The sequence below is a fragment of the Panthera uncia genome, chromosome A2, assembly GCF_023721935.1.
Source record: "Panthera uncia isolate 11264 chromosome A2, Puncia_PCG_1.0, whole genome shotgun sequence".
NCBI lineage: Eukaryota > Metazoa > Chordata > Mammalia > Carnivora > Felidae > Panthera > Panthera uncia.
In genome coordinates this window covers 101073763-101090545 of record NC_064816.1, presented here as the reverse complement: position 1 = coordinate 101090545, position 16783 = coordinate 101073763, and the positions used below count along the sequence as shown (strand labels likewise).

The window sequence follows — 16783 nt, the reverse complement described above, 5'->3', positions numbered from 1 at the left end:
TGCACAAGGTTCACCGCCCTCCACTCCCCCTCCTGCCCCCTCCTCCTTAAGTCCGTGGTTACAGCAGGGTAAGATCCCAGCCCAAGTCCCTGTGCTTCAACTTATCGCTGTGGTTTTGGGGCTACTGTCCCCAACGTCTCAAAGGCTAGGTTATCTCCTTTGGAAGATGAGAATAACAATACAATTGCAGACTAGACTCGCTGCCTTCAGAGAATTTAACGTTTAATGAATGTTACCTATTGTTACAATCACGGTCACAGCATACATAGTAACCAAGAAAGGAAGTGACAGTGTTTTATTTCTCTTCTGACGGGATCAGTGTGTTTAACTGGTGGAATACTAAGATGTAAAAATAAGAAATATAAGTCAAAATAATATGCAACTTAAGATTTAAAGTTATTACATGCACATGTGAGCCAATAAGCCTTCTCACCCAATATTGGGGGAAATGTAGTTTCATAACTTTCTGACAGGCATTTTAGCAATACATATCAAGAGAATTAAACATTTGGGGACACCTGGGTGGCTCAGTCGGAGGAGCCTGTTGACTCTTTAGCTCCAGGTGGTGAGGTGGTGAGTTCCAGCACCTTGCTGTGTGTAGGGATTACTAAAAAAACAAAAAACAAAAAAAGACTTTTTAAAAAAGAGTATTAAAACTTTTAATTTTCACATTCTTTCGCCCAGCAAGCCCACCCTTTGGAATTTATCCTAAAGCTAATGAGAACTCTCAAAAGATTTCTGTACAAACTGTGTTCATTTAACTTAAATGCCGAATAATGGGGCGTTGATTAAATCATTCAGCCTCTCTTGTTTAGCCAAATCTTTCTCAAAGGTGGAGGAAGGGGGAGGGGCTGGCATCTTCCACTAACATTGTTTGACTTTTCAAAGTAAGTAGCTTGACTACACAAATCAGAATCTTGGAGACCCCCTCTTCTAGTGGCAAACAGAGATACACAACAGTATTTTGTATACATTTTCAAAGGGTTCACAGATTTTCATGAAGTCCGTCCATTAAGACCACTGGAAAAACCCTGGTTGTAAAATGACAAAGTATTAATGTGGCAAGAAAATGGGTTATAAAACCCATTTAGATAAAAATGGTTGTATGTAGACCTAAATCAGTACAATAACGGTGTTACATTTTCTCATTCGCAAAAGTTGTTTTAGGAAATTATAATTATGAATTAGAGATAGAGGATTCAATCATGGTATATTAATACTAGGTGACCCACATTTCAGAAAACTCTGAATAGATTCGTCCTCTTTTCACAACTTTTTAAAAATTTCCTCAATTAAAAAAGTATCATCATTATTTAAATTGGGTTTAACATTTAAAGGAATGAGTTTTAATTTTTATTTATGAAATGGGACACCCATGATTCTGGCTACAGGGGTTCTTCAGAGTTCTTCAGTGGCACCTAAGGTGATGAATTGTGGAAAGATGTCCAAATAGATTCAGTGTTTTATGGGTCATCATTTTAAAAAATACAAATGCCTTAACCATATAAGTAATCCTTTAATATAATGCAATAAATTTGAGGTAAGAATGAATAAAAAAATCAAATTAATTAAAAATTTAAAGTGTAAGTCTTAAGGGAGCTTCTATAGTAAGAGAGCTTATTATTTCCACATCTAGTATCCTTTGACTCAAAATGTTTTAAAAGATCTAGTTAGAGGGGTGCCTCGGTGGTTCACTTGGTTGAGCATCTGACTCTTGATTTTGCCTCAGGTCAAGATCCCAAGTTCGTAGGATCGAGTCCCAGGTGGGGCTCTGCACTGAGCCTGGAGCTTGACTAGTATTGGGCTCGACTAGGATTGTCTCTCTCTCTCCTCTTGCTCCCTTACCACTTTGCATGTGTGTTCTCTCTCTCTCTCTCAAATAAAAATAATAATTAAAAACCGAGTTAGAGCCCATAAATAAATTTATATTTTTTCATTACATATGAAATCTGAAATAGGAACTGGAAGTAGGTGAGAAACTGAAAATTGAGTAGCAATTCTGCATACATAATTACCCAGTGTAACTCTCTAGTTCTCCAGTCTTCCTGAATCACCCTTTCTAGCAATATGCAAATGAAATAACCTGAACCTTCTGTAAGTAGAAAGAGGTAGGGGTCCTCAGAAAAGGAAGTCATTTTTAGGCCCCCAGCTATTTTCCATGATCTTACTGGCTCTCCTTGCCCTAACATACTTGCGGAACTCCCTAGAAGGTGTCAGAATTACAAATAAAAGCAGAAACCTCAGTAGTTAATGATTTTAAGGAAATCTTAATGATTTAAGGAAATGCAAAAACTAACATCTCTGAGAGGCCAGGACAGAGCCTAACTATAACAGAGACAATAAATTAGTGATAAAACTCCCAGTGCCATTTCAAAAGTGAGCCAGGCCCAGCATGCCTTACCTGAGACCAGGAGCTCCAGACAGCATCTAGTTTATAACTGCTCTGTGAGCATGCCCATTAGCTCCTTCTCCTTGTCCGACAGTTACCTCTGCTTCATTATGTTAAAGTCTCCACCCATGGAGGAGTACAAGCTTTATTTAGCCTAAGATGCGTGTATCGGCATGTTTTCTAAGTGTGCCTGTGCAGTGTTATACGCACCTTTCCTTGTGATGTCAAAGCTCCCATTTCTGAATAGTCATCCTAACCCTAAATAAAAGAAACCCACTTAATGCCACTCAGGGAATCATGGCTTTGGAAGTTAGTCACAGTGATCTACTGTCCTTGCTGTAAACAAAGTTTCCTTTGTGTGACAACTTCATCTGGTGTTGTCTCCACCTGTGAGGCACCGAAGAAAGGACTCTAGTTACTTACATTACACTTCCTCAATGGAGTGCATTCCCCGGTTTTTCTAAATATTTCTGAGAAGAAGGGCTTACAGTTCTGCTGATAATTTACTGTCATTATTCGATGTGCTTAGCTCCTGGCTCAAGTCTTGGTCACTGTGTGCTGTCTCGTCACTGCTTCTGGATGCTTCTTTGTTCTCTCTATATCCCTTTGCCACACGTTTAAACACAGTTCTTTTCCATCATATCACAAGTCACCATGAACAAAAAGCTGTATGTGCAACAGTTTACCAAAGACTTGTAGAAATTAAAAAGTGGTTTAAGTATAAAAAACAAAAAAACCCCAAAAACCAACGAAACAACTTAAAACAATATCAGACACTGATTTTTCACTAAAGTTCAAAGTTCATTTTCTGCCAAGAGTCATGTTGTAATGATTCCCCTTCTTCCTAAGCCCAGTCTCTTCCATCTCTCCTTCCCCAGCAGCCCACCCTCACTCTCCATTGAGCTTTTTCCCAAATGCTTTTCTATAAGTTCTGAAGCCCAGAACCCCTTTTTCTCAAGCTGCTAGAGATGAAAATGGGGAGTTTCTCTTGCACAGACCAGTTTGGGGCTACCTTTATCTCAACCTCTCTCTTATGAGACTAGAGACTTCTTTTTATAACAAAACGACCAATTAACATTTGTTCACCAACACAGCGATATCCTTCCAGTGCTTTCAGAATGCAGTGACATTGGGGCGCCTAGGTGGCTCAGTAGGTTAAAAGTCTGACACTTGATTTCAGCTCAGGTCATGATCTCACAGTCTGTGAGTTTGAGCCCTACGTCCAGGCTCTGCACTGACATCTCAGAGCCTGCTTGGGATTCTCTCCCTCTCGCTCTACCTGTCGCCTGTTCATTCTCTTTCTCTCAAAATAAATTAACATTAAAAAAAAAAAAAAAGAATACAATGACACTGTTATCAAAATTTTAGAATTCTTTCTTCTTTTGTTCCTCTATTCAAAATAGAATGACTAGAACTTAAAAGAGCTAACTATAAATATGGAAATTCTTCCTCTGAGATGCCAATTATCAGTTCAAGCACTGGAGGAAAGTGTTTATACCAGTGCTGTCCCACAAAAATGTAATTGAGCAATAAATTTAAGACATATATGTAATTTTAGCTTTTCTAGTAGCCATGTTAGAAAAAATAAAAGGAAATTTGTAGGTTTAATTATAATAACCCAATATGCGTAAGACATTATTGTTTCATAAAAAGTAATGAGATATTTTACATTTTGTTTCATATGAAGTAAAAAATTTTGTGATTCAGTTCTGAGTAGCCACATGTCAAGTTCTCAATAGCCACATGTGGCTGGGACATATTCTTTTAGACAACACAGCTCCATACAATAATACAAAACACCCATAGAGTTCCTAGGATTTTCTGATTACATAGAGCTAAAAAGTTTTAATTTAAGAGAGAAAATATCATTTACATTTACTTAAAAAAATTTTTTTAATGTTTATTTATTTTTGAGAGAGATAGAGAAGGAGCACGAGCAGGGGAGGGGCAGAGAGAGAGGGAGACACAGAATCCGAAGCAGGCTCCAGGCTCTAGGCTGTCAGCACAGAGCCCGATGCGGGGCTTGAACTCAGGAGCCGTGAGATCATGACCTGAGCCGAAGTCGGTGGCTTAACTGACTGAACCACCCAGGTTCCCCTTATTTACATTTTCATCTTAATGTGTGCTAAGATTTTTGTGCTAACCTCAAACTGTCCTTTAATTTTCATTGTGCTTGTTGTCTCTTCCTAAACACTGCTTCTAAAGCTCCTCCATGCCTTGACTTCTAAATTATGACAGTTTGGTACAGCTTGGTCTGTTAATCTTATTATTTGTTATATTTTCTAACATGGGATCCCTAGAAAAGATTTCTGGGAATTTTCATGAGTCACAGAAATGCATAGGATGAGTCAGTTAGGTTTAGATTTAAGACAGAGGAGGCAAATAGAAGCTAGCACATCTGTAAGAGATATGTCAGAATGTGTGTCTTTGACATGCGAATTTCAACTTTTCAAAGTTCTTAAATATCACTGTGAAATATCGCATGTTCAGGTCTGCTGATATCCAAATTACTCTTCAGATTTCAAACACTAGTAATTAATAATGATGACCTTAAAAAATATTAGTAAAAATATTAGTAACATTATATTAGTAATATTAGTAAATTAGTAAGAAATACTAGTAATATTAGTAAATATTAGTATACAGAAGTAGGCATTGGGTATCAGTACAGGACAATGTCCATTCAAGTCAGTGTTCTACTTTCAACAGAAACAATGTGTGTTTCTGAAAGGACCTTTTTTAATCTCTAAGAAATCAATCTCAAAAATAATATCTGTCCATCTATATTGATAAAAATCTAGTAAGCTAACTAGGTAACTCAACAAAACAATGAAATATGGTAAGGCATGTGAATGATAGAAGAATGCTGTGTAAACATACGTATATACTTGTGAAACCATAACCGTCATCAAAATAATGAATCTATTCACACCCACAAAAATTTCCTTGTGTTCTTTTCTTTGCAGGGGTAGGGGGGAATGCTAGTGCCCCCCCTTTTTTTCTTTATTTTGTTTTATTTTATTATTATTGTTTTTTTTTTAATTTACATCCAAGTTACTTAGCATATAGTGCAATAATGATTTCAGGAGTAGAATCCAGTGATTCATCCCCTACATATACTACCCAGTGCTCATCCCAACAAGTGTCCCCTTAATGCCCCTCACACATTTAGCCCATCCCCCCCCCCATAACCCCCCCCCCCCCGCACCAGCAACCCTCAGTTTGTTCTCTGTATTTAACAGTCTCTTATGTCCCCCTCCCTGTTTTTATGTTATTTTTGCTTCCCTTCCCTTATGTTCATCTGTTTTGTGTCTTAAATTCCACATATGAGTTGAAGTCATATGATATTTGTCTTTCTCTGATTAATTTTGCTTAGCATAATACACTCTACTTCTATCTACATTGTTGCAAAAGGCAAGATTTCATTCTTTTTGATTCTTGAGTAATAGTCCATTATATATATATACATATATATAATATATATAAAATATATATGTATATATATGTATACATGTATATATGTATATATATATTATATATATTATATATTATATATATATTATATATATATAAATATATATATATAATATATATATTAAGGGTTTTAAGGGTTACTGATGAACATGTTTTCACGTGCTTATTTGCCATCTTTTTAACATTTTTGGTGAAGTGTTCAAAATTTTGTCCATTTTTTATTATTATTTTCTTTTCTTTTTATGGTTGTGAGAGTTTTTAATTCTGAATAAGGCTGGACTCTATCAGACATGATGTGCAAAAATTTTACCCCAGTTTGTGGTGGTGCTTTCATTCTCTTAACTATCTCTGAAAGAGCAGAAGTTCTTAATTTTGATTGCATCACATTCATTAATATGACTTAGAGCCTAGTGGGGAAGAGAGTTAAGTAAATCAACAATTACAACATAATGTGATAAGTACTATGATAAGAATTTGCACAGCAGGTATAGAGAATGGCATTTGGTTCTGACTTAGGGATTAATAAAGACTTCCTAAAGGAGGAGATATTTGTGAAGGAGTTAGCTGAATAAGGCTGGAAATGGAGTTACCGGCAAGAAAAGAAGGTGTGCACAAGCCTGGAGCTATAAAAGAATATGATATATTTAACTATAAACATCTGTATGACTAGAACATGGTATACATATGAGGACAAAAATGCAAAATGAAATTAGGCTAAAACTGAGAAAACAAATTAGTCATGAAGGATCCTGTGCGTTAAGGAGTTATGACTTAATGCCAATCATTATGGCCATATATGCATTTTGGAAAGATTATTCTGGAATTGTTACCGAAAATGAATGAGGAGTGGGTAGATGGGATGTGGAGGCTGACCAGATAAGAAATATGAGAAGGATCCAGAACAAAGTTAATGATGCCTGGGGAACAGAGAAGATGAATAGGTAGGGATAATTGGGAAATAGAATCAACAGGATGTGGTTAGTACTGAGTATTTCCTGAAAGACTGTGGGAGGAGTTAAATATAGAATTTGGAGAAAGAAATTTTTAAACCTAAACAAAATCAATGATGTAGCTGAGGAATAGAGCTACATAATTTGAAATTTCATGAACTTGTTTAATATATTTTATTTCCTGACAAACTGTTGTAATGAGATCAATGAGATGGCTGATAGACCAAGATGGCCATTAGATTTGTAATAGCTACTGGGAGTCAAGAATTAGTTGAAGCCCACCATAGTAAAAATATATATACATATGTTTTCAAAACTGAAGATTATTAGAGACTCTATAAAGATCATATAGAGATACTATAGAGAATAATATATTCTTATAGTATTATAGTATGTTAATTACTATCACCTATGTTTATATTTTGAGGTTATGTGTTAAATAATCAGAACAGCAATCCACGTGAGACAACAAATCCAGTATGTTATTTGAAAGACACTGGGACTATGCAAGTTGGAGTTCTTGTACTTAAAGGGAAGGAGTAATGACAAAAATAATTTTTCTTCTTCAGTGGCCATAGATATAGATGAAGTCAGAGCATGATAACAAGTTTTATGTGCTCAGTTAGATAACTAGTCAAGTTCAAAAGGTGAGTCCAGCTGAGAAGCAGTGTTTTCAGATTTTAGGGTTAGATAAGATGGTTAGTATTAAAGAAACAAAAAGTTTCAGGAAGAAGTAATCCTTAAAATAGAATAAGAAACCCTGAACAAAAAGCCAACATAATACAAGTTCAGCCAACAAAAATGAGTAATACATTTTTGGCAGGTACTAATCCAATAATTGAGGTTAATGATAACCAAAAGCCTTAAGGTAAGTTCTACTTATATGTATATATATATATATATATATGTCTGCACAAAGGTCAGACTTGTTTTCAAAGTACAGGGAAACCCAAGTATGCACAGGAAGAAAAGAAGGAAGACATGACTGGTATGAGAAACTCAGGGAATAAGAAACAAGGCCAGATATGAGTCACAAGGGATCAAGTAGCTTTTTATGACATGAATGCAAGGGAGAACAATCAGCAAAATTAAGTGGTTAGGGGAGAAAAGAAGAAGTATTTTCAGTTTTTTAGTAGGAGTTATCACCACTTTGGCAAAGTGGAGAACTGGGTCCAGAAACCCTTGAGGAGATGTTCTGAAAGGATTATAATATAGGAAAAATACAGAGCCCAATCAGAAATTTTGAAGTGATAAGAGACTTTTGCTCCAGTTCACAAGCACAAGCAAGAAAGGATTTTAAAAATTGGTGGGGGGTGGGGGGTGGGTGGGGGGTGGTGAACTTATCAGACCTGAGGACACAAACTTTAATGAATTTAAATCCAAAAGGTAATGAGAATTTCCTAACAGAGGAGAGAATCACAGCTGCTTTCATTTTTTACAGAACAGTTTATGGTGCATACATTGCCTTTATACTACATAAATGCACCATAAACAGACATAAAGAGAGACCAGCCAATGTTTAATGGTTGTGTGTGGGTTGGAATGATAGATGACAATCTCATGGAGCTCCAGTCAGAGTAAGTGTGCATCCACCCTTTAACTCTATTCCAAAGGTCTTAACTGAGTGCTCAGAAGTAGTATGTGAAAGGCAGGAATGAAGCAGGATTGCTGGGAGCAGTCCCTTTGAGGATTCCAAGCTTCATTAAGTTGTACTGCAGCAGCCCTTGGAAGGCTGGGGCAAGGCAATGGGATGGAGAGGGTTACACTCAGGCACAGTAAGACAGGCAAGACTGAGGAATAAAGACAACCCTCAGACATGCTGGAAGCTGGGCTTTTGAGCTAAAAGAGTAGCACGTTAGTGGATGAGCTATCAGGTACAAGTAATCTCTAGAGTTTTTCCAGTGCTGAGAACCTAAGCATGTTTTAAGCAACTACACACTGTAATTAAAGCTTCAAAAGAATCCAGACTTAGCAAATCTAAAGTATTAATACACTCAAACTTTCAAACAAAGAAGTCCAATAGAAAAACTGGCAAGATATTTTTTAGGGCAAATATTATTTAGCCTTCTCTCTCTCTGTCTCTCTGTCTCTCTGTCTCTCTCTTTTTTATATCTAGCATTTAATAAAACTTATGAGATGTGTGAAGGCAAAAGAAAATGTGAGCTTGGTCAAGAGTGAACTGTTAATAGAGGTAAACACAAAAATGGCTCATTTGTTGAAATTATCTGAAAGGGACTTTAAAATCACTATTATAAATACGTTGCAGGGTCTGTGCTATTATAAATACGTTGCAGGGTCTGTGGAGAAAGTGGATAACATGGGAACTGTTAAAAAATTGAAATACTAGAAAAATTAATAAAATATCAGTCATAAAAAAATCTTCATAGTATTACCAGCTAACTGGAAGTAGCAGAGAAAAAACTCTATAAATTTAAGACAGATTAATAGAGATTATACAAACCAAATATAAAGAGCAGAAAAAAGGACAAATGGAAGAAAATATCTGATATCTCCAGGACAGTATCAAATGACCTACCACACTATATGTGGAATACTTGGAATACAAGGAGATGTTCTGATCACCAGAACATTTCTAGCAGAAATTTTAGAAGTTCTTTAGGCTAATGTGAAATAATACCAGGTAGAAGTCCTGCTATATGAATAAACATATAGCAGTAATTTTTATTATCTTTATTTTATGTATTTCATCCATTATATCTATCTATAGCTGTATATCTTGAGTAAATATAGTTATGATATAGTTTGGGTTTATAACATACATAGAAGTAAAATATATGCCAAAAAGGGCTCAAAATGTAGAAAGAAATGTAAATAGAATTATAGTATTGCAGTGTTCTTATATTTTTCTTTATTATTTGAAGGTAAACTAAGATTTGAAGATAGATAAAGTAAAAAATGTAGGGGAGAATATACTATGAAAACAGTAAGCATAAGAAAGAATGTACCACCATAGTAATATAAGAAAAATAAAACTTCAAGAAAAAGAGTATTACCAGAGATACAGGGGAAAATTCATGTGGTAAAAGTCATTGTTTAAGAAGATATAACAGTTCTCAACATGTATGCAGCTACTAACAGAGTCTTAAAGCCACAAAACAATAATTGGCACAATTAAATGGAGAAATAGACAAAACTATAATAAATAATTGATCAAATAGACAGAAAAATCAACAAAAGTATAGAAAATTTGAATAACACTGTGTACAAACTTGATCCACTGAAGTTAATACAATATGAAATCCATCAATTAAAAGCACAAATTCCTGTCAACTGCACAAAGAACGCTCAGCAAGATAAACCAATTATTTGCTAGCATATAAAAAAAGTCTCAATAAATTTCAAAAAAATCAGAAACATATAATACATGTTTTGTGACCACAGATTAGAAATCAGTAACATAAAAATATCTGGAAAATGGCAAAATACTTAGAAATAAAGTAATTCTTTTCTGAATAATCCATGAATCAAAGAAGAAATCACATGGGGAAAAGTGAGAAATATTTTAAACTCTATAATGAGAACATAATATATCAAAATTTATAGAATGCATCCAAAACTGGTGTAAAATGGAAATTTATCACATTAATTGCCTATATTAAGAAAGAAGAGAGGTGCCTGGGTGGCTCAGTTAGTTAAGTGTCAGACTCTTGATTTTAGCTCAGGTCATGATCTCACAGTTCATGGGTTCAAGCCCTGTGCCAGACTCTGTACTGACAGTGTGGAGCCTGCTTGGGATTTTCTGTCTCTTTCTCTCTCTGCCCCTCCCTCTGTCTCTCCCTTTTTAAAATATAAACTTAAAAAAAAAGTTGAAGGAAGGCACAGCTTCTACATTAGAAAACAAAAGAGAAGATAAAATTAAACCCAACTTAAGAAGAAATGAAATATTACATGTAAAAGTAGAAATTAGTGAACTAAAAGATAAACTGAGAAAATAAAGTCAAAGTTTATTCTTTGAAGTGATTAATAAATTTGATAAAACCCTAACAAAAAAAATGAAGAAATTATAAATTACCAGTATCATTAAAAAAATAGGGGACATCATTACATATCTTACAAACATTAAAGACACAATAAAGGGATATTATGAATAACTTCATGCCCATGTTTCTCAGGTGGGGACAGTTTTGCCCAGAGGGGTTATTTCACAGTATCTGGAAATAATTTGGTTGTCACAACCGAAGGGAAGAGGTGCTACTGGAATCTTATGGATATAGGCCACGGATGCTGCTAAATATCCTACAAAACATAGAGCATCCTCCCATAGCAAAGCCTCAAATACCTATAATACTGAAGTTGAGAATCTCTCCATTGTGTTAGTAAATTCAGTAATTTAAATAATTGAGTGAATTTCTTAAAAAATACAGCTTACCAAATTGACACATAAAGGAATAGAAAAATCTATGTAGACTCACATGTATTAAGGAAATTAAATTGTTATCAAAACCTCACAAAGAAAACTCAAATTTCAGGTGACTTTACCATTAAATTACATCAAATGTTAAATAAAAAGGAAAACTAATATTAAATAAATTTTAAAAAAACACAGGAAGGAACACTTCCCAACTCATTTTTATGAAGCAGCATAACCTTGATATAAAAACTTGGTAAATACGATAACTGAAAGGAAAGTTATAGACCCATACACCTTCTCATGATCAAAGATTCAAAATTTGTTAATATTAGCAGATTCAGGGGCTCCTGGGTGGCTCAGTCTGTTAAGCGTCCAACTCAATTTCGGCTCAAGTCATGATCTCCCAGTATGTGAGTTCGAGCCCTGCATCGGGCTCTATGCTGACAGCACAGAGCCTGGAGCCTGCTTTGGAGTCTGTGTCTCCCTCTCTTTCCATTCCTCCCCTGCTCATGTTCTGTCTCTATCTGTCTCTCAAAAATAAATAAATGTTTAAAAATATATATTAGCAGATTCAATACAGGAATACATTAATGAATAATACTAGTGGCTAACATTGAAACTCAATCTATGTAATTCACAAAATAACAATATAGAAGAAGAAATCATGTGATCATCTAAATAAATGCAGAAAAAAGTAAATTGACTAGTTTTTCAATTCTCATTGATTATAAAAATTTCATCATAGATAGAATCATATATGATGATAAATTGGTAAATGACTTTGTGTCATCATTTCATCGTAATTCTTAGCCAGTGCAATAAAGCATGAAAAAGATTGAAATGCATGAAGTTTATAAACAAAATTGTAAAGAAACAGGATTTTGTATGTAAAATATTTTATGGGTCCCAGAAAAATATTCCAGAAGTAATATATTATTTTAGTTCATAGGACACAAAGTAAATATACAAAAATCAATTGTAATGATAATTTTCAAATAAAAATCTAAAAATACCATTTATAATTGCATTAAAAAAATTAAATACCTAGGAATAAACCTAATAAAACTCATGCAAGATACCTATATTAAAAACTATAATCTATTTGAGAGAAATTAATGAAGACTGAAATAAACAGAGATACTATTTTCACAAATTAGAAGGTTCAGTATTAAGGTGTTCCTTTCTCTTCAAATTGGTCTATAGATTCAATTCAATATAAATCAAAATCCTCGAAGTCTTTTTTGATAAAATCAACAATTAGATTCTATAATTTATATGCAAATGGAAGAACTTAGAAGAACCAAAATAATCTTGCCAAAGAACAACAAAATTGAATGACTTGCAATTCCAGATTTCAAGCTATAAAGTTAATGTAATTAAGATAATGTATCATTGTTATTAGAATAGCCGAATAGAATCAATAGAACATAACCGAGTTCAGAAGTAGACTCATGCATTAATTGACCCATGATCAATTAACTTCCTACAAAGTCAGCTCAATAGTGAAAGGACCAGTCTTTTAATTTGGAATCACTAGATGCTTCTATAGAAAAATATAAGCCAATGTGTGGGGCGCCTGGGTGGCTCGAGTCAGTTAAGCATCTGACTTTGGCTCAGGTCATGATCTCGTGGTCCATGAGTTTGAGTCCTGGGTCGGAGCGTCAAGGCCGACAGCTAAGAGCCTGGAGCCCGTTTTGGATTCTGTGTCTCCCTCTCTCTCTGCCCCTCCCCTGCTCATGCTCTGTCTCTCAAAAATAAGTAAACATTATAACATATATATATATATATATATATATATATATATATATATATATATTATATATATGCCAATCTGAAAAGGCTTACTGTGATTCCAATTACATGACCTTCTGGAAAAGGCAAAACTACATGAGGTAGTAGTGAAGTAGGTGTTACATGAGGTAAAAAAGATCAGTGGTTGCCAGGCTTTCAGCAGAAGCGAAAGAGGGTTGAAGAGGAAAAGCACAAGGTATTTTTTTAGGATGGTGAAACTATTTTGTATAATACTGTAATGGTGGGCACATGACACTATGGATTGTCAAAACCCATAGAACTTTACAATACAAAGAATGAGCCTAAGTGTAAGTAAATTTAAAAAAAAAAAAAAAAAAAAAAAAAAAAAAGATTTACCAGGTGTGAGATCCCAGCAGTGATGTAGACAAAATCTATTATAAATATATGAAATTACTTTGCTGAAGGTATTAGGAGAAAAAGATACTGACCTAAGTAACTTCAGAAATGAATAGAGTCTTTAAGTCTAAAGGCAAAAGAAAATGTATATAGACACTGTACTATAGTTCATAAAATTGTCCCATGTTGAGCTACAGAATACGAATTCTGATACCACCATACATATATATGGGAATTGAACCAGTAAGTAATTGGATGGTAGACAGGTTTTTGTTATTGGACTGGGAAGTTACAGATAAGCACGGGGAAGAGGCTACAATAATAAATGTAGTATGGGTTACATTTGTATATGCCGGTATAAACTCATATTTAGCTTAATAGGGATATGGATAATTACATACAGGAATGTTTACAGATTCTTGTATATACACATTAGTATACACACAGATTTCCTTTATCAGTTGAGAGGGTGTGGAAGCAATAACACCTCAGTACCAATGACCACACCTAGTAGCCAGAACTTAATTTCTAATATCATTCTTTAATAATAGGAGCTAGAGCTCCTGGGAGAAATGGATTATTCTAGAACTGAATCAGGAATTATACAAGATGAGCCTGGAGAAACTTGTAGTGTCAGAAAATAAGAAATTGCTTAAGGAAACAAACACACACAAGTCATAGGAACTCACAATGAGGGGGATATATCAAAGGGACACAACAGCCAAAGGAAAGAGTTTCCAATGGCCAAAGCTTTTACACTTTAAGCAACAATATAAATAAGGTGGTGGTAGATGGTAATCCAAATTATAAAATATACATCCATGAGTTCATACATATATATATATATATATATATATATATATATATATATATATATATAAAAGACTAAATGGGGATAAATAGACAAATGATGTATGTAGAGAAATTTGAAATAATTTATGTAGATATTCTTCTCTCAAGGGAGTGGAGCATAACTCCCTACTCCTTAACTGTGGACTGCATATGGTGATTTCCTTCCAAAGAGCACAGTATAGAAGGGGGAAAAATAGTAACTTTGCAGTTGAGAAATCTGATCCACATACCTCAGACGGGCAATCAAGGTGATAAGTCACGCTGATACTATGTACCTTTGGTATAATGCAATGAGAATGGCACTTTACTTCTTTATAAAGTCTTTGTCCCCCAAACCTGTAACTCCACTGTATTGGTCAGGATCCTCCAGAGAAACAAAACCAACTGGATGTATCTCTCTGTCTATATGTATACTGATATCGAGATATATATAGACAGAGAGAGAGAGAGAGAGAGAGAGAGAGAGAGAGAAAGTTGGAAACCCAGGAAGAGCCAATGTTACAGTTCAAGTCTGAGGGCTATCTGCTGGCCAAATTTTCTCTAGCCCTGGGAAGATCAATCTTTTATTCTATTCAGGCCTTCATCTGATTGAATGAGGCGTACCTCCATTATGGAAAACAATCTGCTTTCCTCAGAGTCCACTGATTTAAGTGTAAATTTCATTCACAAATGCCCTGACAGAGATATCCAGAGTATGTTTGACCAAATGTTGATACTATGGCCTGGCCAGGTTGGCTCATAAAATTAACCATCACACTCAATCGAATCGTGAGAAAAACAAAAGATCTTAACTGAGAGACATTTTATAAAATACCTAACTAACACTCCTCAAAACTTTCATTATTAACAATGGAAGTCTGAGAAACTGTAACAAACCAAGAGGAACCTAAGGAAACATGACAACTAAATGCAATGTTGTGTCCTGGATGAGACACTGAAACAGAAAAAGAACCTTAGGTAAAGACTCTGGAAATGAGAATAAAGTTTGGTAAATTTATCAATATTGATTCATTAATTATAAGAAATGTACCATGGGATATTGGGTGTAAGGTACACGGGAATTCTCAGTACTATTTTCTTACTAACTTAGGGCAGGAAAATATTTATTAGATGATTTGTTTATTAAATTATTTATTAAATAGATTATTTATTAAAAAGATTTATTAGGACTACAAAAGGAAATATTGATGTATTTGTTGGTCTTTGTCAAAACTAAGGATTTCTTCTTATCAAGTACACCATCAAATAAGCAAGTTAAGGATGGGGAAATACAATTATGTGACAAAAGACCTTTATTTTTACAAATCAACACTAAAAATATAAAGCATCCAATTAAAATGGGCAAAAGACATGGCAGAAACCTCGCAAAAGAATACATAGTAATGGACAATTGGAAAATGAAAAAGTAATGAATATCATTAATCATCAGGAAATGCAAATAAAAAGCATAATGATACACTGCCTGCTATCCATTTAAAGGGCTAAAAACAAAAACAAAAAATTTGACAATACCAAATGTATCAATATTGTTTTATTATTTATTACAAAGTTACCATACTAATATAAAGTATCAATATTGTAGGGTACATAGGAACTCTATTGGTGAGTATGTAGAGAAACTAAAATGCTCATAAGTTGTTAATGGGAATGTAAAAATAAATTATTTGGACTATCTGGCACTTTCTTAATAAAGTTAAACATACATCTCTCTTGTGACCCAGCTATGTACGGAAACATAAAACATACACCCAAAGACTTGCACATAAATATTCATAGCAGCCTATTCTTATTAAGCCAATATTTGAATTAAAACCCTCCTAACAGGGGTGCCTGGAAGGCTCAGTCGGTTGAGCACTCCTCTTGATTTTGGCTCAGGTCATGATTCCAGAGTCGTGGAATCAAACTCTGCATCAGGCGCTGTGCTGAGTGTGGAGCCTGCTTAAGATTCTCTCTCTCTCTCCCTCTCTCCCTCCCTCCCACATACACACACACCTCTTCCTCGTGCTCTCTCTCTCTCTTAAAATAATAATATAATAATAGATAATAGTAGAAAAAATTAAAACAAAGAAAAAACCCCCAACAAATATCCATCAACAGGTAAACCAAATGATACACATTTGTACATTCATATAATGGAATACTACTCAGAGAAAAGGAACAGACTACTGATACAAGCAGCATGGATGAATTTCTAGAATATTTTGTGATATAAAAAATCTACATGCAAAAAAAAGAAATGCATACATTGTAATTCATTTACATAAATTCCAAGGAAAGGTAAAACTTATTGTTTTAGAAATTGTTACAGAAATCTCAAAGTAATTGCCTGAGGTGGAGGTAGAAATGGACAGGAAATGGGATATAAAGAAACTTTCTGTTGATTATATAAATGTTCTTGTTTTGAGGGATAGTTGAAGGGTTGCATGCAATTACCCAAGCTCATTGAACTGAATACTTAGGATCTTCATCTTAAAGTATGTAAATTATACTTCAATAAAAATTTAAAATTCATGCTTAATAAAAAGTCAAAGTATTAGGTACACTTTTCCTTCTCTTCACCTCGCTTCATCTTCCAGCCTGGAGGTTCCTATTTGTCTT

General features: G+C 34.5%; 1 long non-coding RNA gene across 2 annotated transcripts in view; it reads left to right on the top strand.

Moving 5' to 3' along the window:
- LOC125929955 (uncharacterized) overlaps positions 1–16783 on the top strand; it is a 46011-nt gene that overhangs the window by 511 nt on the left and 28717 nt on the right. The gene's annotated exons all lie outside the window — the stretch shown is intronic.